Here is a 27,355-nt window from a genome sequence, read left to right as displayed (position 1 = left end):
GATGCAGAGAGGCCGGATGAATTGCCCTCTGGGGTTACTTGTCTCTGTGTGTTGACAACAGAGTCAGCCTAAAAGGCTGGCTCAGAACAGACAGCAAACTTGTTGGCAGCTAAAATTAACTGGGATGAGTCCGAGCATCAGCTGCACCCCTGTGACTGGCAGACTGACTCAGAGCAAGTCACAGCTCACTACAGCACTGGAAATGCTCAACAGGAGCCTGTGTATTCCTGCCTCTGCCTCACTGTGTACATCCTCAGCTCTGCACAGGCTGCATTTAACATATATTCTTTACATACACTGGCACAGTTTGCCCAGAGAAGCTCTGATTGCCTGATCCCTGGAAGTGTTCAAGGTCAGGTTGGATGGGGCTGGGAGCAACCTGGGATAGTGGAAGGTGTCCCTGCCTGTGGCAGGAGGCTTGGAACTAGATGGTCTTTAAGATCTTTTCTAACCCACACCATTCTATGATGCCATTATTCTGTGATATGCAACTTTTTGGGAAAGCTGATCAGATCAAGGAGCAAATCAGGGAGCAAAGATGCATGGACTATGACCACATGAACATGGAATATAAATATACAGTGAGGTGGACTAAAAATGGGCTGAAATAGTGAGATCAAAGGGATGTGATCAGCAGCAGGAAGTTGGGCAGGAGGCAAGTCAGTAATGCAGTACCACAGGTGTTGATTTTGGGATGGATACCATGTAATGACTGGGACATCTGCAAGTTTGGAGAGAATAAAAATCCAGGGGGAGTGGTTGTTTTGCCCTTCAGAGAACCCTGTTGGTCTGGGAAAACGGGCAGAGAGGATTGTCATGAAGGTCACTGAAGGGAAATGTCGATCCTTCACTTTGGGAGGAATAAACCAGTGCAGTGGGCTGTCAAACAGCTTTGCAGAAAAGCCCCGAGGGGTCCCAGGTGACCATGAAACAGCAGCGTGTCCTCAGAGCAAATTACAAGCCCCTTGGGCTGCATTATGAATGGCACCAGCAGCAGCTGGAGGAAGGAGATCCTTCCCCTTGCTCATCCCCACTGGGATGTTCCTGGGGTCTGTGCCCTGTGCTGGCCTAGAGGTGCAAAACAGGCATGGGCAGGCATGGACAGCCTCGACTGAGTCTGCTGCAGCTCCACAAAGGTGTTTAAAACCTCAGTCCCAGAGAGCTGGGCCAGCACAAAGAACAGAAGGGAATTTATCCCCATCTTATTAATGGGGATAAATATCTTGTGGGGGGAAGAAAGAAGACATAGCCAGGGTACTCTCAGTAACACCAAGAGAAAGAACAACCTGCAAGCTGCAAGAAGAGGAAATCGTTTTTCCAAAGCACATTTACTGTCAGAGAGTTCAGTCACGGTTTGTCCAGAGAGGTTGTGTAGCCTCCATCCTGTAGAGGAGGTTTCACAGCAACTTCTGTGAGCCAGAGAGAAGTTTGATAAGAGGATCCATGTTTACCCCTGAAAGAATTTTCTACCAAGGTCATTGGCACAGAGAGCAAGAAAGAAAGAAGGATAAATAAGAGAAACCTGCAACTGCCCATTCCAATAATCACTTTCTCTTTTGTGACCAATGAGTAAAATGTAAATTTATGAGTTTTTTAAGCATGTATAAAAAATGTGCATGCTAGAATAAAACCAGTTTTGAAACTTTCTGAAAATAGAGTGTATTGCTTTGCATTGTCTCCGTCTCAACTACGACACCATCCCTGGAGATATTCATAATCCAACTGGAAAAAAACCTGGACAAACTTTCTCTGAAGAGATGGGGTGATCTGGATGTTCTCCAGAAGTCCCTGACAATTCAACCATCATGTCATTCTCTGTCTGTTAAATCTCCTTGCTGCATTAATCAGAATCCCAAAATGGTTTCGTTTGGAAGGGACCTTAAAGATCATCCAGTTCCAACCCTTGCCAAGGGAAGGGACACATTCTCCTCCAAGCCTCATCCAACCTGGCCTCGAGCACTTCCATGAAAGAAGAACCAGCTGGATCTGACATACTTCACACTTTGTAAAAAGTCAATTATTTTGATGCCAGTTTTATAGAGAGTGGATAAAAAATATGCTCACATCCACTGCTTCCTTTGGGTCCCTGCCTGATCTTCTCTAATTGTTCAAAGCTGGTACAGCACTGGGGCATAAAAACCTGATGCAGATGACAATTAAACTAATGAATCACATCTAGAACATGATGCAAATGACATCACAGATATTTTGGCAGTTAAAACCAGAACTTGTTCTGACAGGTCCTTGTACATATTTGAAATGTTTTTCCTTTCAGATCTGAAGTTTGTGATCCAGAAATTCCTCTCTGAATTAATTCATGCTACTAGGATATTATTTTTTTTAACCAATCCTCTCCCAAATTGTTTATCTCAGCTTGTCATATATTTGCAGACAACACTTTTAGTGTTCTCTTATATATATTAATATATAAATTCTCTTATATCCTAAACCATTCTATGATTCTCTTCTTCTCTTTCTGTTGGGTCTAGAATGCACCCCAAGACATTAGAGGTGTAATATCTAGAGTTTACTTCATTTAGTGATTCATTTAAGCCTTTAAACTCTGACCTGAGGGAGTTTTCTTCAAAACATTTTATTTCAAGCCTCAGAAATGCTTTCTTTTCTCCTTTAGGGTTTAAGCATTCACTTAAATTCATTAAAGCACCTGTAGAAATGATTATATGGAACAGGTTAATGGTGCATAATTTTTTTGCTAGGGATAGCTGTGGCTCTCATGTTTGAATTCCTATTTTTAAATTGTAAGAACAGTTTTAATTCCATATTACTGCATATATAATTTTAAGATAATTATATAATGAGTAGATTAGGCTCTTATTTGCTTATCATGCCTGAAGTTGTCATTTAACAATTATTTAATATTCACCTCATGTAGAACTGCCTTATTAGTTTGGTGCTGAGCAGCAAAGATCTTTCATTAAAAGAAAACATTCATAACTTTATGAAAGAATAGAATTGTCAGATGCATGAAGCACATGGTTTTTATCTATTACAAATTAGCTTGGTTTACTTGAAAAGAAAAAAAAACATGTGATGTGTATTTATTGGTACTGAGGCTGACTAAAGGGATCTCAGAACCAATCCCTTCCCATTTTTATGGAGTGTGTGGTGTGTGAGCTTCCAGCCATAGCACAGAAACACCTCTGACACTGCCCAGTGACATCGAATGACGAACTCTGACCTTTGAACCATCAAAAAAACTCCACTCTAAAGGGCTTTTCCACTCATATAAGGAGCACAGAGACCAAGCAACAGCTTCCCTAGTGATCACCTGAGGAGGAGAAACCATCTGTCTTGGTTTGAAAAGACAGGTGTCTGCTAAGGAAGGCAGGAGCTTCCCTTGAAATGGAAAATGTAAACCCTCTCCCTCCAAATTATCATAATTTTGAAATTAAGGAGCTCTCAGGCAAAGATATGGGAGTAGGAATAACTGTTCTTTATTAGGGAAAAAACAAAATAAGAATGCAGTAATACAAAACACCACTGCCAGAGTCAGAGCAGGCCCTGGCAGCCTGTGGGTCAGGGTGGTGGCAGCAGTCCCATTCCATGGGGGCTCAGCCCTCCTGCAGTGCCAGCTGTGCTTCTGCTGGAGCAGGATCCTGGACAAGGCTGGAGTTTTCCTCTGAAGCTCCAGGGCTGCTGGAGATGGGCCTGGGCTTCCTCTGGGAATGCAGTGGGGCAGAAAGCTGCTCCTCTGGGAATGCAGTGGGGAAGAAAGCTGCTCCTCTGGGAATGCAGTGGGGAAGAAAGCTGCTCCTCTGGGAATGCAGTGGGGCAGAAAGCTGCTCCTCTGGGAATGCAGTGGGGCAGAAAGCTGCTCCTCTGGGAAAGCAGTGGGCAAAGGCTGCTGTGGTGTTACAGGAGTCAGATTGTATCCAGGTAGGAATTCTTGGCTCCTCCCCTGGGCGCAGCATCTCCCCATGGGATGATGGAATTTTCTCAGCCATGCAGGGACACTCAGTGGCCATGAACAGAAGAGATCTCCTGGAGGGAGGATTGGCTGTGGGAGAGATAAAGAAAACTGCCCCATGAACAGGAGATGACTGCCCCAGCTCTGACAGATGGGAAATAGAATACACACCCCAGCCACATCTGGCAACCCAGGACACCGTCTCAAAATGAATAAATACCCTTTTAGGTGAGGCAAATTCCAAACAGAGGATGTGATGCAGGTGATCAGGGCACCACCATTTTCCCACTGCTGCTCCACAGATCAATATCTAATCTTCCTTCATGTTATCCTGCGTGCTGTGTCTGAAAGGTGCCTCCAAATCTCCCCAGGACTGGAGGGGGATGCAGTGAAGCAGGTGAATGGCATAAATTTCTAGGTGTTTATCTTTGGAGGATTAGTGCCTACTATGAAAAGAAAATCAAACTGGAACCCTGGAGTATTTTTGAGGCATTGAATGCTCAAGAAATAAGCAGAATTTCACATCTTCTGCTTTGGGGGCTTTATGCCAGGTGGCTGAACAGGTGAACAAAAGCACACTGTGATCAATAGAGTGCACATAGCCCAGATTTTATATAAGTACACGGGCAAATTCTAGTCTGAGTGTTTCAGAATTTCAGTGATGTCAAGCATCCAAAGATTTCTGTAAAACAGGCACTTGGGTTCTTTTTTTAAAGCCAGCCACTTGTATCAAAGAGCTCAAGGACATACACTTAAAAAAAAATCAAGTTCATTATTAGCACAAATAGGATGCAGACTTTGCACCTTAGTTGTGTTTTGGCTGTATCCAATCCCAGATGTGATAAACTGTCCTGACTTATTTTTAAGTTTTATTTGCTTTTTCTGCAATTTAGATTGTTGCATGAATCCTTTAAGCAGATGACAGCTGTGAGGAAAGATCTATGAGCAGCAGGACCTTTCTTCTGATTAGACTGGAGCCTGCAGTCCCTGATTTGTGTTTTACATATAAGTAATCTACTAAGCCATGATTCACTGACAGTGGCTAAAGGACTTAATTAACCAATTAATTAAATTTTTATCCTTTCAGAGAAGAATTTAAATCCTGGTGATCTATGGCCATACCTCTAAACCTTGAATAAATAGCCATGAATCAGCACAAACCAGGCCTGTCCTGTTTCTTTCCTGCAGGCACAGGACTTGTTGACTCAGTTGTTTGTGCAGGCTAAGCCTCCCAAATCATGTTTTCTAGAAACAAAGAGGGTAACCCGAGCATTCAGAGCAGGAAGCACAAGCTAATTTATAAAAGGATTAACTTTGCTCCGTCACCCTCCCTGTGGCATTGCTGGATTTTCTGTGTTGAGATCTCTACTGCAGCTGCTCTGATTGCAATTCTGTCCATGTTGCCTCTCTCCTGCAAGGCAGGGGCTGTTTTTGTGTTTATTTGGGTTGTTTTGTTTACCCCAGTGACCGTACACAGCCACCTCTACAACAGATGAACGTCTCTTAGCACTGCTGGGAAAAATGGTGATATTCACACAGAGCTCTTTGGGAGGTACAAGTGCTGCTCTCCTAATTTTCCATGCATGGCACTGAGTTGAGGGAGTTTCTCTGTGCAGAGGAAATCCAGCCCTGGGAGCTGCTGAGGGTGTTAAGCTTGGATCTGCCTGCGTGACCCTACAGGCACAGCAAGTGTGGTGGGATTCAGCCAAAGATGAAAACAACTAAATTTAATTAAAGATTCACATATTAGGTGCATGTATCAATTCTCTCTGTGCTCAGTAGACATTGCAATCTGTTTTATTTATTTCCATTTTTGTGTCTGTTTGTCACATCCTGCCTAAACTTCACTTGAATTTCAAGAAGATGTGGATCTTCCCTATCTGTGGTGGATCTGCCACTTCTGTGGGGCTGTCCAAGATATCCCAGCCACAAAAGCTGGTATAAGTAAATAAACCTAAACCCTGATCAGGGTAGTTCAGCTGCCCAAATGCCACCCTTGCCAAATTAAAAATAATCTCTTTGGTTAAAAAAAATTCTTTGGTAAAATTTCAAAGCTCTGGCAAACATGGTCTTACTTCAGACCTTTGTTGATTTTGTCTGTTGGCTCATGAAAAATTGTGACAAGGGAAGTATGATTGCTACTTTTTTACTAACCAGGGATGAATTTTTGGCTCATCAAACATAAAACCCTGTGAAATATCCTAAATTATCTTATATTGTAGGTGATATTTAGCAGTTCCATGCAGCAGTTGTATGTAATATGGCACTCAGTGCCAGGGTTTAGTTGAGGTGTTGGGGCATGGGTTGGACTTCATGATCTTGAAGGTCTCTTCCAATCTAGTGATTCTGTGAATTCTGAGAATTCTGTAAGAGTTAACCCTTAGCAATACTGTTCTTCTGTAAAGGCCTTAGAAGAGGGGAGTGAAAAATCTGTATCAGTAGAGACTATCCAAGTAAAGGCTTTGTCAGGGTTTTTGAGCACCACATCTCATCCTAACTCGTGTTTCATCCTGACATCATGATTGCTGTAAAATGAGTGAAGGGTTTCCATGGCTTTTTGTCACTGACACTGGTGTTTAAATGATTATTTGAGGCAGTGTAGGAATATTTGCTCTGCTCAGATTGAAGTTCTGTCTAACTCAGCATTGTGTCCGACAAAGTTCAAAAGAAACAGGGCAAACATGACCTTGTCTTTGTGGTGTTCTTCAGCCATTTAGGGAAGATGCCATGTGCTTTAATACAAGAAAAGTGATTATTTGAAAGGATTGTTTGAATTCTGCAACTCAGAGGCTAAATAACCTTCCTCTGTCTGTAGCCTGAAAATGCATTTTCAGAGAAGAAAACAGAATTCCCCTTTGGTTATATCTTGAAACTACCAGGTCACCAAAGAATCCAAGAAAATTCTAATGGCAAAAGTTTAGTGGTTTTTTTTTTTTTTTTTTCTTGCAAAATAAGATAACTATGCCTGTCAATAACTGGTTATCATAGAAACATAGTTATTTTCATTGTACTTGTATCAACACTATCACTGTGATTCCACAGACATTTTGTGCTTTCAGAATTTCTATTTAAAGTGTAGCATGGATGAATCTTTAGTAACCTTTTAAAACTTATTTTTTTCCCAGTACTGCGGCAAGAAACTAAAATCAAAATTGTTTCACCGAAGGACATTAACAGAACATGGGCTCATCTCCTGGAGATACATTCCACCAATTCTCAGTCATAATTCTGGAGTAGGACTGATATACCCTTGCACAACTGTTCAATATTTGAGTTAGTATGCTAGAATCATCTTACAGTTAAATAACCACCAACAGAAAATATTTCAGGTCATGCTAACCCGAGCACCAATGACACCAACAGACTTTTAGGTACCCTACCTATCTCCTTTTATTAATTAAAAGGGAGTCAGGAATGATCAGCCCCAAAACAGAGATGTACCTTTTAGAAGCCCACCTTGCAATGGCTGCATCTCATCTTTGGCAGCATCACAACATGGAATTAAAAGGGCACTTTGACCACCTAATGTGGCAAATGAGGGAGCCACCTGAGCATAGGAGTGGAGATAATAAAAGGAAAAGTTTCTTGTCAGTCACTGTGCAGAGAGCATTAAGCAGAAAAGAGCCTTAAAGAGATTTTTTTCAAGGCAAGCACAGCAAAGAAAAATCAAATAAAATTGACTTGAAACAGGGAAAAAAGGGAGGGAGAGAATAAAAGAAAGGCTGGATCAGAGGAGAAGGGCTTAGAAATGCTTGAAGAACTGCCCATACTGATGAGGAATATAAGGCAGGAAAATGTTTGCTCCTGGAATAAATTAATTTATCTTTTATACTACTTGAATGGAAGTAATTAGGCTTGGAATGAAGTGTGAAGTGCCCTGAATGAACAACCTTAAACGTGTCTCCCACTGAAGTTTTGGCGATGGATCTCAGGGACATGGTGAAACTTCACAGGCTCTCAGAGGGGAGCCTTTGTTCTGTGGAGAAGCACAAAAGGTTCATCATTACTGTTCTACAGCCTGGTCAGGCCCAAGGAATGTGGGAGGGGACAAAAAAAAATCCCCATCTTCAGAAACCAGGACCATGACTGAATTAGGAAAGCTCTGTTCTGGTTGTGTTCTCCTTTTGGGCATCTTCAGCTGTATTATCTCCCTGTGAGCCCACAGTTAACTCTGCCTGATGGCAGTGAATGGGAAAAAATTAACTTTGTTATTTTGATAAAAACAGAGTTTGCAAAACTGTCTCTCTCTCAGTGAGAAGAGTTTATTTTTTAATAATCCCTTTGGAGGGAGACATGCACATTCCACACCTTTGGAGCCTCCAAGTCTCATTTCAAATTCATGATCATAGCACGGCCAGCATCTCCTCCAGCTCCATTTGTAGGGCTGAAAATGAGCAGATGCTCCAAGGAGATGCTGCCATGAGGAACAACTTCCAAGACTTCTGCTTAGAGCTGGTTTTCTGCAGAATAAACACAGAGGTATCACCATGCCAGCCACCAGCACCTGATCTCCTGGCACCACAGCCACTGGCTCAAAATTTGGGGACACCAGGTGTTCCTCCTGCTAAACCATGGTCCCAGTGAAAGACCAGTGAAAGTCCTCTGCAGAACTGAGCCCTGATGTGTTTAAAAAGCACACATTGCAATATTTTAATATTTCCCAAACAGGGATGAGTGGAAGATTCCTGAAATCTACAGCCATGGTCAGTGCACCACATGGAAACAGTTAATTTTTTTTGTACAGCAGAAACTGCCTTGTCAAACTTACACTTTGCTGTGTTTCTAGGGCAACATCTCTGCTGCTGAGGCAAGGCATGAAGCACACAGCTCCTCCCGTTCCACAGGACTTTCCTTTTATAAAGATATTCTGGTTTGGACCCTGAGGGCAATCTCAGAGTTACCCAAAAAAAAGTGATATGTTAAAAAAAGGTTCTTTTAATTGTTTCTTTTTCTTTTTAATTCTCTATAAAACCTAGGAAATTCTCTAGATTGAACCTACCCACAGTGTCAGAGCTGCAGATCAGACCAAACATGTCCTAGTGCTCATTAGTTTGAAAATGTGACAATGGATAGCAAAGCAAGCCCAGTGCTCTGTCATCTGTGCTACCACAATTCTCTGGGGCTATTTGAATAATGATCATATTTATTGGGCCAATTTCTGTAGCATTGTTTCAGCTGTTCTCCTTCAGCTCTGTCTTGACTGGTATAGCCTTGTACTCATTAGGAATAATGAAATTAATTTTAAATTTCTTTTATATAAGCCAAGAATGGTTTGGGTTGGAAGGAGCCTTAAAGCTCATCTGATTCCACCCCCTGCCATGGGCAGGGACACCTTCCACCATCCCAGGGTGCTCCAAGCCCTGTCCAACCTGGCCTTGGACACTTCCAGGGATCCAGGGGCAGCCACAGCTTCTCTGGACAACACATCCAAGTACCTTCATCTGTGGATCTCAGGCAATTAACAAGTATAAAATATTCTATTTTAATTCAGTGCTGTCTATGAAACTAATTAGCATAATGGCTCAAGAGAATCTTTTGATAATTTAAGGTGAGAATGGACACCAATTTCTTATAATTCTGAAGGACGAAAGTACAACCAGCCCTCCATAAAATCAGACCTTTCAAATCCAAGACCAATATGCTGAAGCTCATTTGCCCCAGAGGGGATTTTTGTGACTTTTATTATTCAGAAAGTACTTAAACAGATTCCTGAGATGGGAGACTTAAAGACAAATAACATTTTAATTTTTCTATTTCTCTTTCGGTTAACGAAATAGACATTTGAAATAATTTCTAAGAGCCAAGAGATAAATGGAGTTCAATTAAAATCTTGATATTTGCTGTTCCTGGTAATAACTTCTAGCTGATCCTGGTCCTAAACACAGTGAATGCAGTGAGTCAGGTAAATAATTCAGTAAATACTGAGGGTTTCATGTGGCAGCATAAGGACCATGAAAGGACAGAGGCACCAAAAAATTTGTTTTACCCAGTCCATAAATAAGGGCTTATTTTTCATGTTCAGCTCAGCTCCCCTGGTGCCCTTTATCAGCAGTGTGTAAGGAAAGGCAGAATTTCAGTCCCAAGATTTGCTCAAAAACAGTTGTTTACCAACAGAGCTCAGGTGGAAAAAGCAGACCAAGCAAGGAATGATGGATGCATGGACAAAACTGCAAACATCTGGACAGGTCTTGCAGTAGGATCTGCTTGACAAGAGGCGCCCAATATTTATGTTCCTAGCACCAAAGGAAGATTACCCTTTGCTACCTTATCAAGGTGTATTGATCTCTTTGCTTCACACTTAATCACTGCAACAGAGGCAAAGCAAAATCCAAACCTAAAAAATGATCAGAAAAACTATAGCTGAGGCTGATATATCTTTTTTTTTTGTGATCTTTTTGAGAGAACTTTTCTGACAAATTCCAAGTTATTTGAGTCCTAAAAATTACTTTTAGGCTGGGAGTTTCTGAGCTTTGAAGCAGAATATATGTAAATAAGCTTTTGTGGCAGATTCTTTATCTGGAAAATGGATTTAATGATACTTTTTCTCTCTAGTTTCTTTCAGTTCTGGTGTTTAAATGCTTACGTGGTGGTTCCTATTAAATCACTGGGACAGGATCAGGCCTCTTGAGAGGCAAATAATATGTCTTTACTAAGTGACCATGTCAGAGTGTTATCTTTCCTTCTGAATAATCTTCTAATTATTATTTTTTTAAAACACACTTAATGGAAAAAGGGGAACAAATGTTTCAGCCTCGGGTCTCATCTCAAGGTTGCACATTGCACAAAAGTGCATTATGAAAACCCTTTTGTACCACTTGTAATTAGAGATAATTGGCAGCAGCCTGGCTGTTCATTTTCAGGAACTAGGCACAGGTTATCTCTGCTCAAAATGCCCATTTCATTGTGCCTGCTCTTGTATTTTCATAGCAAAGACCTCTCCAGTTTTACTTCAGGATGTGAAGGGATAATTTATAACCTGACTGAACACAGGGCACTTAAAAATGTGCACGGTGGAGAGCCCACTCCAGCTGAGCTGCTTGGGAGGTGAGAGTGGTGCTGCTGCATAAAATTAGATTGTGCCTGATCAAATGAATCCAGCTATTGATTCTACTTTATGGGGTCTGTCCTGGGTTGTAAGATATGGGTTTGGAGGTGTGTATTCTATTGCCATCTGTCAGAGCTGGGGCAGTTCTCTTCTGTTCATTGGGTATTTTCTTTATCTCTCCCACAGCCAATCCTCCCTCCAGGAGATCTCTTCTGTTCATGGCCACTGAGTGTCCCTGCATGGCTGAGAAAATTCCATCATCTCATGGGGAGATGCTCTGCCCAGGGGAGGAGCCAAGCATTCCTACCTGGATACAATCTGACTCCTGCAACACCACAGCAGCCTTTGCCCACTGCATTCCCAGAGGAGCAGCTTTCTGCCCCACTGCATTCCCAGAGGAGCAGCTTTCTGCCCCACTGCATTCCCAGAGGAAGCCCAGGCCCATCTCCAGCAGCCCTGGAGCTTCAGAGGAGAATTCCAACCTTGTCCAGGATCCTGCTCCAGCAGAAGCACAGCTGGCACTGCAGGAGGGCTGAGCCACCATGGAATGGGACTGCTGCCACCACCCTGACCCACAGGCTGCCAGGGCCTGCTCTGACTCTGGCAGTGGTTTGTTTTCTTTTTTTGTACTATTGCATCTGGTTTTTTTTAATTTTCCTTTTAAAGAACTGTTATTCCTACTCCCATATCTTTGCCTGAGAGCTCCTTAATTTCAAAATTATGATAATTTGGAGGGAGGGGGTTTACATTTTCCATTTCAAGGGTGGCTCCTTCCTTCCTCAGCAGACGCCTGTCTTTTCAAATCAAGACAGGGTCTCAGGAAAGGAACTTTGCTCGTTGTGTAGCTTGAATAAAGCTACTCAATTCTGGCAGCATTATTTTGCACACAAAGGAAAAGTCAGGCTGTACCTCCTGGACTTCTTGTGGGGATAATTGTAATTGAGGATTTTGAGATGATGATGATTAGGAGATAACTATCATATAGTTATATAGTGATATATAACTATCATAACAACCTCCAGCACAATATTAGCTATTTTTCCTGCCAGTCTCTCTGATATGCTATGAAAATAAAACCATTAACACAACCTGAAAGTGCAAATGTAAAATACATTTTCAGCTGTTTTTACATCTCTACCTGGGTATAGAATCATTGAATCCTGGAGTCATGAAGGGTGGAAAAACCCTCCAGGATCACTGAGTCCAGGCATTAACCTCACCCTGCCATGCCCTACCACTAACCCTTGTATCTAAGAGCCACGTCTAAAAATGTGGCCATATCCACTTGCTAACACAATACTGCACCTCATATTTCTGCTTTCACTGGCTCTTCAATGTAATTAAATTTCAGATCAATCTCTTACAGTCGTGAAAATGAAAAAAAAAGTAGCAGCCTTAAAGAACTTGAACGGGCAAATCATGGAGTCATTACTGTGGTTGGTATTTGTTTCTTTTACTTTGGAGGAGGAATTACTGTTTCCTATGACCTTTACTTTAAGAAGAAAAAAAAATTAAAATATTATATTGAGAAAAATCTGTTGCAAATGAGTGGTCATGAAATGTAGAGCTCAGGGACTGGAATGAGAAATGGAGACACAACCTGTGACTTATGAGGTATTAGCAACAGAAAGGTGAAATTTTACATCCTTTTGTAAGTATCCTTTTATCTTTGCCCTTAGGAAAAATCAAAGGGAGTTTATATTATTTTATTCATGCTCACAGCTTTATAAGTTGTACAAATATTTTGCCTAATGCAGTGTTAGAGCCCTTTGGGAGCTGGACTGAGTCCACTCAACACATTGCTCATGATAATTTTGTCTGTGCTTTTTAATCTCTTTATGAAACAGTTCTTGGTCCTCAGGACAAATTCTTTACCTTATTATTGTACAGAGCCAGAAGCCAAAAAAAAGCAGTAATTAAACAGAAAATGACCACATTATTTAGAATTTCTTTGCATAAGATTTTTAAGAATTAAGAGCCTGAAAAATTAAGCCCCAAGGTTCATATCTTGAGCATTGCAAGAGCTCTTGCCATCATGACTTTCAGACTCCTGGAAGCTTCTAAGACAGACATGTCCTGATTCCTGTCTTTAATTAATTAAAGATCCTTAAATGAACTGCCTTCTGCTGGGAATGTCCTTGAGATTCATGCTGGTTCAACGCTGACAGTGGATAGCTTCATTTTTTTGCAAGGTGTTGCACAGCGAGGGGCAAAATGCAACCTGAAATTTATAGTCCTTGCAGTCACAGAGAATCAGTAACATTTGTGCAAAGCTGAAGAATCACATTTATTTAATATGGCAAATACTGCTAGAGCAAAATTATCTGTTCTGCCGCCCTCTCCTGCGACATGGTGAACCTTTTGCTGCTCCACTGCTTTATTCTGCATCCCAGTCAGCCCAGCTATTCATTTCTGCTTGGAAAGGATTATTTCTGTCCATTAGCCCCCTTTATCTCCATGTGAGAAATATCAGATCTTGAAATCCTATCCACCCTCGATACATGAAAAGGTTGCTTAATTAAAGCTTTAGTAAGACACTAATTATCCAGTTGGATTTCTGACTTGTGCTTGAAGTTCAGCTGCAGGGGGAGGTTGAAAACTGCAGCACAGAGCAGAATTTGTGACTCTGGTTCAAAAGGAAGGATAATCTACTAAGCAAATGCTTAAAGTCTGGTTGTGCATTTGTTTGAGGCTGCACACAGGTTGTGGTGGCCCGAGGAATCACATGTGGAAAGCAATCCCTTCATAATTTAATTTCCTCATTCAGCCAAGTGAAATGTTTGCTGCATTCTTGTCACTGGAAATATCAGTTAAAAAAAATACAGTAATTTTTTTTTTTTTTTTTTAATGAATAAATCCTCTGCTTAACAGATAGGAGTTTGTATTATGTTAAGCTATGCAGTTAATAAAATTTATGGTAATTTTTACTTATATGACCATACTATTACCTTTCACACTAAAATAAAAATTCAGGGAAGAAATAGAGTTCATGAAATTACTGAATATGGCTTTCTTAATGATTTCATTCCAAATGTCTTTGGAAACAACCTTGATAGCATTTTGAATGGGTTTTAAATATTCCATAGCAATAATTGAAGACTTAGCCCTACACTGTAAAGAAAGGGGAGATTATATAGCTGGAGAAATAAGGAGAATCTTTGAGGTAATTCTGATTTCTGTGTCTATGCTGGAGGAGTGAACATTGTAAGCTTTAAGTAACTGCTTCAGTTTAATGAAATGAGGAATATAATATACTGACAAAAGTATCTTGATGTGGTTTTAACAACTTGAGGGAACAGAGTAATTGAATAAATAACTTTATTTATACAAAATGAAAAACAACAAGTCTAACCATAGAAATGTTCACCAGATTGTGCTGGTTGCCCAGGGGATTTAAAAAGAAAAGAATAAAGATCTTCATTAGCAGAAGGCCTTGCAAAATCTGGTTTCATTTCCATTCTGAAGATTCTCTGGTGTCAAATATTATGATTAAAATCCTGAATATCCAATTCTTATAATTGCAACACCAGCTGTTGCCCATCTCCTCTTTCTTCCTAACCATCCTTAGCAGACTTTAATATCCTTGAAGCATTTACCTCCTGTCTAATGATGATTGAACCTGGCCAAGGTATTTGATGAATAGTGGGGACTGGCAGCAGGGTTGCAGAAACTTCCTTTCCCTTAGGAAATCAATTAAAATATGATGAAGACTTTGTTTGTGCCTTGCATTTTATGTGCTGGTGGTGCTGGGCAGGTGAAAATGGAACAGGAAGCAAAGTTTGCTACGGCATCTGAGAGAGAAAAGGTGTCCAGAGTTGTTTGGAAGAGTTGCAGGCCAGCAAGCTGGTCTAGGGAAAGGTGTCCTTGCCCAGGGCAGGGAGTGGGACCTGGGTGGTCTTTGAGGTCCCTTCCAAGCCAAACCAGTCTGTGTTTTGATGCTATGGCTCTGCTTACAGGCCAATAAACATGAGGAAGTCCAGGGACTGTCTTGAGCGTGTGCACCTGCAAGAACATCTCACCTGAGCAAGAACTGCTTCCTAAAGGCCAAGTGAGAGGGTGACTGAGAAGCCAGACAGGTTTTTTAAGTCTCTGCCGAGTCCTTTCAGCCACGGGAGCCCTGCAGAAACAGCTGCTGCTTTCAAAGCCTGACATTTCAGAGCTCACACAGCCCCGGTGCTGGGCAGCCCAGGAGCAGCTGCTCTGAGCAGCCTCCCCAGGGGCAGGGACACCTGCAGAAGGTTCTGTTTAATTGGCATAAAAAAGAAAAAATGAAACAAAATGGAGTGGAGAATCAAAACCTGTCAGACACATCTGCTGCTCTTCCTCCTCAGCTACTCGACACTTCTACAAAGTTTTCTCTCAGTGCAGTAACCATGTTGACCTTGGTAGGTTGGCTTAAGAGGAGAAAAAAAATGGAAAGGTTTATCTGATATCCAGGTGGTTCCCATCATTTCAGCATGGAAACACACATCCTGGGGTGTCTGTGGAACAACCATTCCATTAGAATTCCTATACTGCTGTCTCAAAAAATGTTTGTGTTTCCCTGTTTAGTCCGTTTCTTGGGCGTGGATATTGCTTCCATTCCACTCCACTAAATAAAAAAATCCCCAAAATACACAGAGTTTGGTTCATGCCATAGCCAGAGATAAAGATTTCCTGCTGTTTGAGACTCCTTTTGCCACCTGCATGTAAACAACTGTAATGATCTTGAAGGGTTGATAGCTTAATCTCCTGGGAGTAGTAAAGGTGAAAGGAAAATGTCAGGCTCTGACAGTAATTGCATAAGTATGATTAAGCTAAACTGCTGCCTACAAACTTTGATTGTGGTACAGCAAAGGAAAATGAAAATTATTTCCTGCTTCAGAGCAGCATGGAGGGAAAAATACATCCTAATTTTTAATATATCAAATGACAGAGGAATGATACCTCAGCAGTTTATTTATACAAATCCATTTGGGGATTTAGAATCATAGCTCAAGGAGACTATTTTCATTGTGCATTACCCAGAGCCATCAAGGCTATAATTTAATTTGGGAGAATGGAAAGAAGAGGAAAATGTGGATTAAAACAGTGCTGTGTGTGTAAATAAAGCAGTGCATAGTGCTAAATTACAGCAGTATTAGGAGTAAACCATGATTATTTTGGAAGCTGTGGAAAGACAGCAGAAACATGACCTGGTTTTCTTTTTCTTCTCTGTTCTGGAGGGCAATGGGAATACTTAGTTCAGTTCAGCAGTGGCTTCATCTACCTTTGATTCAGCTCAGATTAATTTGACCCAGCACCACTGACTTTACTGGAATCTCACCAATTTACTCAGAATTCAGCCTGCCCTGATTTCTTCTTCTTCCTGTAGCAGTTTGTGGTCTCTTGTTGCATTGGCTCTTTTTTTTTTTTTTTTTTTTTTCCTTAATTAAATATGTTCTTTCACAGCTTATTAAACCCTTTTTTTTTTTTTTTTTTTTTTTTGCAAACATTTAAGGCAACAAAGGTTAATGTGTCAGGTTTTTCTTCCTGATATAAGACTTTAGGCTTGACCAAGGCCACCAGGGAATGACTTTTACAAATTGCTCATTGTTTCTGTGGAAAAAACCTAGTAACTTTAGAAGAATTCAGCTAATACATATCAAATAAATCCCCATGGTAAAACAAATGGTTGATAAAAAAACCAGAACACACTCTCTGCTGGAAGATGAAAACAGTTCATAATTTTACACAGTCTGATCAGCTTTGTGTGTGCTGGAATGCTCAGAATCAAATATTTCAGACAAAAGTGCAAGAAAAGCTGAAGTTGACAAATGTAGCGGAGTTTCAATTGTTCAAAGAGGTCCTGACCTCTTTTCCTGGAACTCTGTTATCCATAAGTTTTCCTCAAAATTCTCAGCTCCTATCCTGCAAAGGGCAGCTGGGTTGATAAAGAGTTGGGAAAGTGCAGAAGCATTTGCTAATTGATGTATATTACACCCAAATTTTCCTTTTACAAGAAAAACAAATTTTCCAGAGGAGAAGCTTGTAAAATGTGAATATAAATCCAAGAAAAATAAACCAGAAAGCCTGATTCAAGAAGAAAAGGTCAAAATATCTTTTTTGAGGGAGAGAAGAAGGAGAGAAGGAGACAATCTTGTCAGGGGAGAGAAGAGTCGTCCTTTACCTTTCCTGAGCAGCTGAAGTTTGATCTGGAGTTTAGCACTCAAAAGCCCAAATGTCTTGGAATGAAGTAATTACATCCTTGGGCCAATGACTTGCAGCATTCAAAATTAGGCAATTTTATGACAGTGTCATATTCTGGTCATTTTTCCAACAACCTTTGACAGGGCTTGGAGTAGCCTGGTCCAGTGGAAGATGTCTCTGCCTGTGGCAGAGGGTGGAACTGGATGATCTCAGAGGTCCCTTCCAACCAAACCATTCTGGGACCCCATGAAACACGAAGCATGAGGGGAGGTGGTATCACATTTTTTATCTGCTTTTTCTGCCTGGTCAGGGTTGGGATTAAAGTGCTTGAGACGATATTTTGTGTTCAGAGTCAGATGTTAATTAATTCTTATCTATATCATAGTCTTACAAAGAGTGAGTTCTACAGCATTTCACTAACAAGCTACAAAATGGCCCCGTATCTATTTCTACAAGGCCATTTAAGGATCAACTGTCTAATTAAGAAATGACACCTCAATTATCTTTACTTTTAACCCAATAACCAACCACCCGTGCCTGCAACGGGGACTTTTTTATCCAATTACACAAAACCACCCAAACCCATGGAGAAGGAGAAGGAGAAGGAGAAGGAGAAGGAGAAGGAGAAGGAGAAGGAGAAGGAGAAGGAGAAAGAGAAGAAGAAGAAGAAGAAGAAGAAGAAGAAGAAGAAGAAGAAGAAGAAGAAGAAGAAGAAGAAGAAGAAGAAGAACCAGCCTCCATACTAAAACCTCCATCATGCTCTATATCTATTCCTGTATTCTAAACCCTTAAACTCTGAGTTTTCCCCCCTGTGATATCACACACTTCAATCCAAACTCCACACCCACAATCCCAGTTCTGTCATTCCATTTTGGAAGCTTCTCCACGGCCTCAGGTCAATGCAGTGTTCTCTTGGGGGTCAGTGCCTGGCAGCACAGAAAGCTCAAAATTCTCAGTAACCAGGGCTCCAACCAGGGCACTGATGACCCTGTTTCATAAAGTGTTAATTGGCTGGCCCTGCTCTCTTTCCCCTGGTGGGATTTTCCTCCCCTCTCCTCGGATGCCTGAAGTGCAGATGTGGGTGGGAATTTCATCCCCCAGGGCTTCCCTGACCAGCAGTGGACAAACCCAGGCAGTTCTTCAGCATGGCTTTTGTCACCTACACTGGCTGTCTAATTGAGGATGAGAGGATTGGATCTCACTGTCCATTGACTGAATTGATCAGACTTTCTCAAGCAGCCCCATGGGAGCAGCTCAGGCAGAAATGTCTATTTTTTTCAGGTGCTTGTGAATACTAAAAGTAAATCCTTTGTGATAGATCTTGTCTCCCTTTTTTATCACACAGATACCCAAAATAAGCTTTTTAACCCAGAACCTTCTATTTGCTTCTCTTTTCTCCCCATTTTTTATCTTTTTTTTTTTTTTTTAATTATTAAAAAATCTATACACAAGACCTGTGTTACTCTGGGTGTTACTCTGGGAATTTCTCTTTGTCGCTCTGGGAATTTCTCTCTTTCTTTTCCATATCCCCACCTAGAATTGCCTTTTTTTTTTTTTTTTTTCCCAGGACTCATCATTATTTCCACAACAACTAATGGGAATTCTCAAACAAAGAGTTGTTATTTCAGCTGAAAAATCAGTAGCAGAAGCAGATCCATGACTGCAGCAGCAGAGGTACAGTCTACTCTCATTTTCAGAGTTTTTGAGCATCCCTCATCCTGTTTTATTCAAAAGGTATGACTCCAATGTCAGCCTGAGCGAATAAATGTTTTCTTACTTATCCTTGCTACTAAAAATCTATAATTCAGTAGACTCTGGAAAAAAAAATAGCTCTTGAATCCTAAAATATTAACTTGAAATTTAAATGTAGACTTCTTATTCAAGTAAGCAAGAAAACTAAGGATAATTCCATCATTATGGAATGGTTTTAATCCAATTTATTTTCTGATACAGTCTGGAAGGGGTAAGTTATGATGCTGGTGCCAAACATTTATTAGACATGAAAGGTCTAATAAAAAAAATTAAAATATCATTCTAACATTTCACCAGAATGACAATGAAGGAAAAAATACTGCTTGCCATGGGTGAGGAAACCAGAATGTTCCCAGTTGTCGTGTTATTTATTGTACGTCTTAGAAAGGAGAGTGAAATTCATTTCACTGAGCTCCACAAAAGCATTCAAGCCACCTTCCTCAGCTCCCTCCGTAATGACTGAAAGAAAAAAAGCATCTCCAGGCTGTGATTTTACCTAGACACCTTATATATAATATAAATTTATCCTGTAATATGAAGAACTAAATTTAAATAAATTCCCAAATTATATTTCTTTTTTCTCCTTAAAGCCCCAATTCCTGTGTCAAAAGAAAAAAACTAACAGTAACTGAAAAAAGAAAATACAAGTTTTCCCCTTTCCTGATTGTCACAGAACAGCTTTAAAATGTGATGTCTATGTAGAAATTAAGAAGCAAAATACAAGGTTTTAACTGCTTTGCAGGTTTTATTATTTATTTATACCTGTGAGGGATTTCATACCAGGTAATCAGATCCCAAGGAAAAAGTGATAGGACAAAAAGAAATGGCTTCAGTTTGGGCCAGGGGAGGTTTAGATTGGGTATTAGGAAAAAAGTCTTCATGGAAAGGGTTGTCAAGTGTTGAAACAGGTGCCCAAGGAGTTGCCATCCTTGAGGGTATTTAAATGTGGCACTTGGGGACAGGGCTCAGTGCTGACCCCCACATCACTGGAGTGAACGCTTTTGACCCAGACACTCTTTCAACTTCAATTTACCAGATTTCTCCCAAAAAGTTTGCTCCTGGGATTTCCTGTCCAGCTGGCAGCGTGGTGACCTGGCTGGGGACGTGACTGGGGACATGAGTCACAGTTCAGGTAAAGGTTGGAGGGGGCACCCATTTTACCAGGAACAGCAGTTGACTGTCCTTGTATGGTTGTGGTCATGGCAGTGGCAAATTAAATAAAACAGCTGCTGAGATGCAGCTTTGCTGGAGCTTTGCCCAGGGTGAAATTGCACGTACAGGGATGGTGGATGGATGCTTTGAGGCACAGCCAGGGCATCCCAAGTGTTTGTGGCTGGAGAGGTTTCCACCTTCTGTGGCACAGGTGGCTGTGCTTGCTGTCAATCCAGTGATGTGCAGCCCAAATCGGCCACTTCAGGACCAAAGAGGTCCCGTTTTACTTTGAATTTTCAGGAATTAGGGCTGGACACATCTCCCAGTCACTTCTCAACTGTTAAGGGGTTTCATCAGCACAGATTTTTTTGTGGGACTGTGACCAGAGACCACGGGCACTTCTCAGAGAATGGGATGTGCTCATTTCTCAGATCCCACATTTTCCATACATGTTATCACCAAGACAAATTCATGAGCTTGATAGATCAAGCAAAAGACCCTTGAGAATCCCACACCTCTTCTTGATGGCTCAGGTTTTAACTTGTCTATTTTTCAGATTCTGTACTGCTTTTATATTTTTCAGATTCTGTACTGTGTGGGTCTGGGCTTCATATGAGGGGATGCTGAGCTCTCTGCACAGAGCAGGGAGACAAAACAATTCCTGCTCCAGCTGGGCACCAAGGACAAATGATCCAAATCTCAGGCCCAAGAGCACAAACACCGTGGGCTGGAGAGAGAAAAACAAGCAGGATGGGAGTGCCTGGGCTAAAGCTGGAATGGGACAATGAACTGCAAGGTGCAAATGGAGCAGAGCTGATCCCAGTGAGAGCCCCCGGGAGCGCTCGTGCATTTTGGGACCATTTTGGTTCATCTTGGCTGCAGCCCTGGCTGGGCTCTGGTGCTGCCCAAGGTGGATCCATGGAGGAGATCCTTTGAATAAATCCCTGCTTGATTCTTTAGCTCTGTCCAGTCTCTGTTCTAGGTCAGCCTTCACAAGGCATCATCCTGAGTTGCTGAGGGAAGTCTGGCAGAGTGGAGGCAAGGGGTGGTTAATTACAAAACACTCAAAAGCTTCAATAGAGTTAGGTCAAGGAGAAAGAAATCAAGAACAATGAGAAACAGAAACAGGTTCCCTCAGTGCTGCATTGTCCAGAGTAAGAGAGCATAAACCAGGTGGCCAGACCGTGTTTCTTCTCATCACAGCTTGGTTTTGGAGTCTGTGCATATTTTAAGACAGAAGAACTTGGAGAAACATACATTTCCCAGGAGGAAAGGGGTAAAGTAGAACTGTGGAACTCCTGGAGCAGGTCCAGAGGAGGACTATGAAGGTGATGAAGGGGCTGGAGCATCTCTGTGGTGAGCAAAGGCTGAGACAGCTGGAGCTGTTCAGCCTCAGGAAGAGATGACTGAGAGGGGCCCATCCCTGTGTGTCCCTGTCTGCAGGAACCAAACCCTGCTCTGTGGGGTCCAGCATTGCACCTGAGGCATGGACACTGACTGATCCCAGGAAGTTCCCCCTGGACACGAGGGAGAGATTCTTCTTGTGCAGTGATCATGGGAGGGCTTGCTTCATTCCCTGGGACTGTGGTAAGGCAAGTGCCACACAGCTCTCTGAACCCTTTTTGGTTCTTTTTTTTGATTTTATTTACACTCAGGACACCTCTTTAGCACAGCAAACATTCACTGAAGATGGGAATTGGCAGTATTTTGTCAGCCAGCTCCCTGCTGGATACATCCCATCCAGCTCCAGCACTTGTACATGTCCAATTTACCAGGAGCAGGGGTTTACTAGACTCCCAGATCCCCAACCCAGTGCTTAAATGTGCTTCTCTCTGAGAAGAGAGACAGGGTTTTTTTTGGTTTTTTTTTTTTTTTTTGTTCCTCTCTGAATCCATCAACCTAATTATTATGAACAGCTACAGCTGAGGCAAACAGCATCTACAACATTTCAATTAATGCTCTATTGAAAACACTTAGGACTGCGTGTATCCACTCCAGCCCTCCCATCCAGTCGCATTTTTCCCCTCCCAGCCTTCAAACAAGCCAGATGGAACAAAAAATTGTGTGCAGCAAACCTCCAGGTCACCACCTTGGGGCATGGAAAATGGATTGACATTGCACACAGCACAACAAAAGCTAATTTTGCTCATCTTTTTAGTCCCTGCTGAGCAGCCAAATCTGTGCCTGACAGAAAACAGCTCATAGTGACAAGTGGCTTTGTCTCTCAGTGTGGCCTGATGTTTAGCTCACCTTGAATGGTCCAAATATTTATTCAGAACCAGCATGGGTTGTGGATGCTGTTGTTGATGAAGATTGGAAGATTCAGAAGAATTTTCTAGTCCCAGCTGGCATGTAGCCCTCAAAGGCTGTTGCAGACCCAAAAAAAGTCATGAAGTGCAGGAAAGGGAGCTCCTCATCTTCCTGAAAAGAGGTTGGAATGATGTGGGATTGATCTTTTCCCCCAGGTAACAAGAGACAGAACAAGAGGAAATGATCTCAAGTTGCACCAGGGGAGGTTAAATTGGATTTTAGGAAATATTTATTCACAGAAAGAATGGTCAGATATGTGGCACTTGGGGACAGGGTTTAGTGGTGGACCTGGCAGTGCTGGGTTAACATTTTAACTCATCAATTTTATAGGTTCCTTCCAACCTAAATAATTCTTTGATTCTATAAAATCTCACCTTTTCTGGCTTGGGACACCACAGAGAAAACAACAATTATTTCCTGATATGAAGGGAAAGAGAAGCACTGGAGCACAGCACATTATTTCACACCAGAAAATTCCTTCCCTGAGGTAAAGAATTCTCAGATGAAGTGGCCTCATGCTCTGTGCCAAAGCTGCAGACTGAAAGGGCCAAAGCTAAAGAGGAATCTGCTCCATCACCTTCAGCTGATGTTTTGCACAATTGGAAGTTGGGGATGAGCAGGATCCAGCTCAGTAAAAATTAACACTTACAGACATTTCACTCTGGGATGGGCACCAGATCTAGGACAGGATTCACATTCCTAAACCAAATTTCTTGCCCTGTCAGCTTCCCAGCTGTGCTCCAGAAGGGCATAAAATTCCCCCACATCCTGCCAGGTTTGCCAGGCCTCTGTGGATGCCTGGTACCCACAACAGGTGAGCATCCCCAGTAGCCACTTCCAAAAAGGTAAATAAATGGATCTCTCCCCTCAAGTCTGGCAGGGTAAATCTTACCCACATCTTACCCTCATTCACTCCCATTCCTGGCTGTGTTTTTAATCAGTCCCCACAGCATTGGAATAAAATTCCTGTTTTGTCAGAAGAGACAAAAAACCTGCTCCTTGTTTAAGACATGACTTTATTCAATTCCCTAAATGAAAACAAGCTGAAAAATTAACAATGACAAATGTGATTAATATGTTGGAAGAGCTGGTAGTTTTATTGTCTATTGAAAAAACTTTTTCATCCAAATAATGGAATTAATTTTGAAATACATTTTTGGTGAAAAATTAATCAGTGGTATAGTTCTGACCAGCCTCCTTTTCCTTCCTAGAAACATTTTTTTCCATAAAATGGGAGGAGAGGGGAATTATTTGTTTCTTTGTCTTTCTAGGTCATAATTTCATACTTTTATAACACCCTTATCACACTGAGTCATTTGCTTGTCGTGGGAATGAGATATTAAATGCATTACAAAAAAATACTTGCAAGCAACATCTTACAATACTGACATTATTTGCTTTAGCGAACACTTAGGAAAACCTCACAGGAAGATTAAATCAAACCTCCCTAGTAATTTCAGCAAGGTTCCCTGATAAGCACAGAAACCCCACAGACAACAGTGAAATTCACTTCTACTTAAGGACCCCATAAATTCTACCAAACAACAGTTGGATTGTCATTCTTTATCCTTCAATTATTTCAAGAAGGGTCATGATATTGGTTTTTTTTATTTTTAAATTGTAATGATGATGGTGATGACGATGATGCCCAGTTCCATGGGGATGTACATCCCAAATAACCCAGCGTGCTGAAAAACCATTGGGATCTTGTATTAGAAGCAAAGCTCTGGGAATTTAATGTGTGTTAAAGGTATTAAACGTTTAGAAAAAAATTGTTTGTTAGTCTAATAAAGGGCCTGATCAGAAGGGATTAAAAAAAATAAAAATGAAAATTATATAAAAGTTAAAAATTCAAAATTAGGGCAGACTGGAAAACTGTATTTAAAGAGGGTGTACTCAAGGGCTCTATGTATTAGACAAATATTTTGAAAATCTTATTTTCCTCCAGAACAGGACTTGAGTTTGAAAAGAAGACAGAAGTAAGAGGAAGTTCTTCAAGGGAAAGGAGCCAAAAGGTAAAGACAGGAACTAAGATGATGACAATAAAAACTTCTTATGCATGTGAAGAAGTTGGCAATATAAATGTTATTTATAGAGCACAGGGGTGTCTGGAGTGGTGACCATAACTAAGCATTGTGCTGTCAAGTTATTGGCATTTTAATGAACAAAGTATGAAACCACAAAAGCCATTTCCTTCCAACAAACTTCCAGCTCATTTGATTTGATATCTATTCTGCAGCTGTTTGTTCCCAATAAAAATGTTGTGCCCAGCATGGACTGAATAAAAGCACTCATTTCTGGATAAGGTTTCCAACCTTCTCTGCTTGAAAAGTCACTTTTTTTTAAGCATAGAATTCTAAACACCAGAAAATATTTTCAGGTAAATTTTCCTTTCAGAGGGAAATGGTGTTGACAGCAATAATTTGAACTTTTCATGACAGAAAGATGTCTGATAAATTGAAAACAGTCCCTAAAGGTATGACCACATTTTTTTTTTTTTTTTTAGACCAGGGTAAAACAGAGGAAGAAAGGGAGAGGAGAAATAATATGAGCAGGAGCTCTTGTTATATGGTCATAACTATAAATCCAAACCTTGGGACAGTAAGGTCTTAAGATCCACCAACTTATTCTGCAAAGGGAGTCAAAAATAGTTTTTTTTGAAGAAAAAGAGTGAACTTGATCTCCAGAACTCACACGTGGAGGCCATCACCCAGAAGTGATGAAGATTCACAAAGACTTAGAGTGAACTTCCCCTTTGATCTGTTGCTTGGGCTCTCCCTTGTGCTTGGAAAGAAGTCCTTGTAAGGATCCAGAGTATCTCATTATCTTGCTATAAAGGTTCTTTTCACAGACACCTGCAAATATTTTGTTAATCCAGTCAGCTGGGGATCATTACCCATGCTGCTGATATTTAATATTGACTAATAACGTCTTTAGAAATTAAATAATCTTCAAATAAGGTTTTCTCTGTGTTTTACTGTTTCCATCATATGGTCCTAAAACAGCAGTGTCATGGGAATTGAGGGGACCAGGTAGAGGCAGCCAAAATCTGCACTTCTTGTTTTCACAGGAGTTTTAGGAAACATTCAGCTCTCAACAGCGCAAAAAGCTGTAAAATATTCCTGCAGGCAAGGGACAGATAACCTTGTTTATTGTGATGTCAGGGTTTTCTGGATAATGGCACAGAACACACACGTTCCTCTAACAAGGTTAATGGGTTTGACAAAATGGCAGAACCAGGCTTGTCAGACACGAGGCTGTTTTCCTAATTAATAATTAATAGCAGCTTATAGGAGATTTAATAACACTAGCCAGTGACAGAAGGGTGAAGAAGTAGATGTTTAGCTGAGACTTTGAGATGTGTGCAAGTGGAATGGGCATTACCCAAACTGGGTGAATTAATTAGTCAAAGATACTTTGTGGATCTCTGCAGCCTCTGAGGATAAACAAGCAATGTTGAGTTGTGAGCAGTACCAAAGTTCCTTCCCTAAAGGTCAGGGAAGGAATGAAGACTCAATGAAAACACTAGTCCTAATCAGAACAACAATCCTGTCTTGGTTTGAAAAGACAGGTGTCTGCTGAGGAAGGCAGGAGCCTCCCTTGAAATGGAAAATGTAAAACCCCTCCCTCTGAATTATTATCAGTTTGAAATTAAGGGGTTCTCAGGCAAAGATATGAGAGTAGGAATAACAGTTCTTTAACAGGAAAATTAAAAATACAAATGCAATAGTAAAAATAATAAAACAAACCACTGCCAGAGTCAAAACAGGAGCTTACAGCAAATGGCCCCAAGTTGCACCAGGAGAGGTTTAGTTTGGGTATTAGGAAAGATTTCTCCCTGGAAAGAGTTGTCCTGTATTGGAAGAGGCTGCACAGGGCAATGGTGGTCATGCCTTAAGTTTTAGCTTTAATATTGTCAGATTCTGTGCTATTTTATGTGTAGTTCTGGGCTTCATGATAGAGGATAGTAAGCTCTCTGCACAGAGCAGGGAGACAAAACAATTCCCTCTCCAGCTGAGGACCAAGGACAAATGATCCAAATCTCAGGCCCAAGAGCACAAACAAGGTGGGCTGGAGAGAGAAAAACAAGCAGGATGGGAGTGCATGGGCTAAAGCTGGAATGGGACAATGAACTGCAAGGTGCAAATGGAGCAGAGCTGATCCCAGTGAGAGCCCCCGGGAGCGCTCGTGCATTTTGGGACCATTTTGGTGGATCTTGGGTGCAGCCCTGGCTGGGCTCTGGTGCTGCCCAAGGTGGATCCATGGAGGAGATCTTTTGGATAAATCCCTGCTTTATTCTTTAGCTCTGTCCAGCCTCTGTTCTAGGTCAGCCTTCTCAAGGCATCAGTTCAGTGAGATCCCTGGAGAGATTTGAGGAAGGTGTGGATGTGGGACTTGGGGACATGGCTCAGTGATGGGCTTGGCACTGTTAAGTTCATGTCCAGCCTCAACGGCCTTAGGGGTCTTCTCAAAACTAAATAATTCTGTAATTCCCTGGTGTTCAACCCACTCTGAGCCTGCGCTCACTGATTTGTCCTGGCTGAAGCATCTCCTTCAGAAAGACATTCTATGTTGAATTGAAGGCATCAGAAAGGAAGAATATATGATTCAACTTGGAGTGGTTTACTGAGTACTAAAACATGCTTTATTTCTAATGTGAATTAATCTGGCTTCAACTTCCAGCCACTCCTCCCCTGTCTTTTACAATTCTGTTAAAGAGCTTGTCAGGAGAGTTTACTTCCTTCCAAGATGTTATATTCATATATTATCTGACCATTATCAATCTGATCTAAGTCATATTGTGATAATCAAAATGGACTTCTTTCTTTTTGTTGTTTGTGTTTCCGACCATGATTTATACAATTGAATATCATTTTTTTTCAATAGAAATATCTCTACTGGAGTTATTCCACCTTGACTCTTGGCAGCTACTGAAGAGCCAGTCAAAAGAGTCAGTGGAAACCAGGACACGATTTATATCACCCTAAAATAAATATCTG

The sequence above is a fragment of the Vidua chalybeata genome, chromosome 1 (assembly GCF_026979565.1).
Source record: "Vidua chalybeata isolate OUT-0048 chromosome 1, bVidCha1 merged haplotype, whole genome shotgun sequence".
NCBI classification, from domain to species: domain Eukaryota; kingdom Metazoa; phylum Chordata; class Aves; order Passeriformes; family Viduidae; genus Vidua; species Vidua chalybeata.
This window is presented reverse-complemented; position numbering follows the sequence as displayed.